Source organism: Halyomorpha halys, unplaced genomic scaffold (assembly GCF_000696795.3).
Source record: "Halyomorpha halys isolate HHAL.00 unplaced genomic scaffold, Hhal_1.1 Scaffold78.1, whole genome shotgun sequence".
Taxonomy (NCBI): Eukaryota; Metazoa; Arthropoda; class Insecta; order Hemiptera; family Pentatomidae; genus Halyomorpha; species Halyomorpha halys.
In genome coordinates this window covers 1,118,636-1,122,433 of record NW_027108467.1, presented here as the reverse complement: position 1 = coordinate 1,122,433, position 3,798 = coordinate 1,118,636, and the positions used below count along the sequence as shown (strand labels likewise).

Here is a 3,798-nt window from a genome sequence, read left to right as displayed (position 1 = left end):
AGAATTATAAATATAAATGAAACAGAATTATAAATCACGAAACATGGGCGTTAATGACCTCAGGGTTTTACGCCCTAAAGCCACAGACAACAACAACAACATTCATTTACCGCCATACTTTGAGTCGAAAATAAATCTCTGTCAGAACAGATATTTTAATAAATGATCTTTAAAAGTCCAACGATTCGGCCATCCTCAAGGACAATCTATTACAAAACAGCTTTCATTATAAATATGATAAAATAAATAATTCAAATTTTATCCATTATAGTCTCAAAACCTTTTATTTCTCTTACAAGTCCGACGTTTCGGCCAATCCGGCCATCTTCAGGGACATTTACTTAATACAACTTTGAAACTATATAATTTAAAAAACTCTAACTCCATGCAAGCTATTCTGCACAGGTCAAAAACATCAATTTCTAATTAGTCAAGTATTCACTTAAAACAAAAACAAAATCATTTATCATCAGACACTATTCTTTAAATATTATTGTGATAAAAGTTTTAAGGAATAGTGTCTGATGATAAATGATTTTGATTTTGTTTTAAGTGAATATTTGACTAATTAGAAATTGATGTTTTTGACCTGGGCAGAATAGCCTGAATGGAGTTAGAGTTTTTTAAATTATATAGTTTCAAAGTTGTATTATGTAGATGTCCCTGAAGATGGCCGGATTGGCCGAAACGTCGGACTTGTAAGAGAAATAAAAGGTTTTGAGACTATAATGGATAAAATTTGAATTATTTATTTTTAAAAAATTACCAGTCTCAAGAAAATATTAAGATTATAAATATATAAATAAGATTTTTAACAAACAACATTGTCATTAATAAAATAGCATACTTTTTTTTTTTTATATCTTTATTGAAATTTACAACTATACATAATGATACATCTTGTAAATTTGCTGCAAGTTTATCATGAAGTGATACTAGCGTGTAGAGAAACTACTCATTGGTAGCACTCTAATAAGGTTTTTACATTAGCAGATCTCATGGCCATCTTCTTTTCAGGCGCCTCGGAGGATTGACAGGAATGGAAGAGCAAGGTTAGAAACTAGTGCAAACCCACTGATTAGAGAGTTTATATCGGTTACATATGAACATACCTTAAATACAAGTTCACAACATCAATACTTTAAAAACTTCTTGTAGGCTATTCTGCCCAGAAATTATAAAAGATATGGGTAAAAATTTATGTTAATAATTATAATACAATAAACTTACGTTAAATTGCGAAAAGACTAAAGCTATCATAATTGAATCTCCCTCTCTCCTTAAATCTATCCCAGGACCCCCAACCTTTCCCTAAACAATCCTCCTATCTCATCCCATACTTCAGTCAAAAATCTTTGTATCACTTTTAATCAAACTTTATCCTGGAAGCTACACATTGCCCAAATTGCCCGGCGAACAATAGCTATCTTAAAGCAATTCATTAGAATCCGTTATTTCCTTCCGCTTAAAACTCTTAGTTTCCTCTCATGTTCTCCCCCACTTTGACCATGGCTGTCTGGTATATGGTGGACTTTCGGGTAATCTCGAATCTAAACTTAAAGGTCTTATGAATTGTGCAGTACTATTTATTTTCGGGATCAGCAGAGATACGCACATAACCCAGTATTACGCCGAGCTTAAGTGGCTCTATCTATTCTGATACCAGTATTTCCTAGCTTCCTTTCTATTCCAAGTACTCAGCGCACCTCCTATATCCAAACCAGCAATTCAAATTCTCAGTCCTATCCCGTACTACCAGGCCCCGTTTATCTGAAATCAACCCTTCACCTCACCGAACTGCTACGTTTCATAAGTCGTTTTTTACCCCAGCTGCATATTTCTGGAACTCCATTCCCTCTCACATACGTCATAAACCAATCCATTCAATTTAAAAATTTAAAATCAATTTAATTTTTCTTCTCTGTATATAAGTTATAATGAAGTTAAGTCGTTATTATAAAATTAAAATTAACTTTGTAATTGGTTTAAAGGAACCTAGTCCCAGAATAATAAACTATTTTACATTTTCATTTTCATAATTAACTTTGAAATTTTAATAATAAAAGAAATAAGAATTTTAACCAAAATACAGTTGAAATTAATAAATTATATGCCTGACCTGTGTTAAGGAAGGTTAAAAATATTCCTCTGATAGCGAAGTATAATAGTGTAAATTGATTGTAATTAAAAGTTTTAATGAGAATAGTGACAAAATAGATTATTATAAATAAGTTAAGGATAGCTTATAAATAAATAAATATGATTCCCAAATGTTTTAGTGCCCCAATGGGTAATTTTTACTGAAATTGTTGGCTTGGGCAGAACAGCCAGCACAAAGTTTTCAACTTATTGATGTGGGTGTAAATGTATATTTAAGGTATGTTATTTTATTGATAATAATTTTGTTTGTTAACATTTTTAAATATAATAAAAGCTCTTTTGTGACAGGTTGTCCTTGAGGATGACCGATTTGGCCGAAACGTTGGACTTTTAAAGAAATTAAGAGTGCTTTGAGACCTAAATTGGGTACAATTTATTTTATTTAAATAATAATAACCAGTCTCAAGAAAGTGAAAAGATTAAATATAAAGATATTTTTATACTATTCACTATGGTGATATTTTTCTGTAGCAATTGTCAAAATGAGACTTTAATTTGAAAGTTCAAACCCTTTTGAGAACATGCTTTATTTGAACCTACTCCATTTCATTTGAAACTGGTATTTAAAATACAAAAAAAAAGTAGAAAAAACTTGCACTTAGGTAAATAGGACATAATGTCCTTAGTGGTAGTCCTTAGTTCTTAGTGGTACCCCACATCCAGTGATAAGAAACCCTAATTGATAAGGCTCTGATATCGACTGGGCTGTGGAGCAATACCTCAAAAAAAATTAATTAAATATTAAATTTTGATGATTTTCTATTTTACAAAACTAGGCCCATAGTATAATAAATATTGCTTCCCTTGAAAGTCCCACATGTGAAACAAAAAAAAGATTTTGTAAAATGGTTGATTGAACGAGTGTAATATATAAAAGTAAGATGGTCCGGATTCGGTGAAAACAACTCAAAAATTTATTATTATGAGGCAAGGTTTCGCTCCACTTTGCAATTCTTAATTAAGGCTTAAAAAGAAACAAACATTAAAATAATGGACCAAAGTAAGAGAGTAGTTAGTACATGAGTTCTTTACCTTTATTGTGTGTACTATATTTTTATATTTATCTAGTATCTACTTTTTTATTTATTATTATTTCTGTTTTCATTAATCGCCTAAACTTTTTTTTTTTCAATTCTTGTTTATTTATACTTTTCACTATATATCTTATTTTTATTTCATTTAATTTACTTTGCTCGAGTTGGCATGCAGGACTCCTTTATAAACTGAAAAGAGTTCTTCGCAGCACTTACTATCTAATCCTAAAGTCTTATTTAGAAGAGAGATACTTCCCAATTCTACAGAGCTCATCACTCACCTCATATATATAATTGCTATCATTATCAGTTGACACATCTGGATTATGATAATAAACTAAATAATTCCAAAATACATGGCTAGAATAACAGCACAGTATGCAAATAAATAAACAACTTCCTTAACTGTTCGCGATTTATACTAATTTAATTTTTTTTAAATATTTATTTATTGCTATTTACAACTGTGCATTATAATACATTTAGTAAATCTGATCTAAGTTAAATTGGAGTGTTAAACAGGCGTGTAGAGAAACCCATTGGTAGCACTCTAATGACATTTTACATTAGCTGGTCTCGTGGCCATCTTCTTTTCAGGCGCCTC

General features: G+C 30.6%; 1 protein-coding gene across 3 annotated transcripts in view; it reads right to left on the bottom strand.

Moving 5' to 3' along the window:
• LOC106692922 (micronuclear linker histone polyprotein) overlaps positions 1-3,798 on the bottom strand; it is a 36,211-nt gene that overhangs the window by 20,765 nt on the left and 11,648 nt on the right. The gene's annotated exons all lie outside the window — the stretch shown is intronic.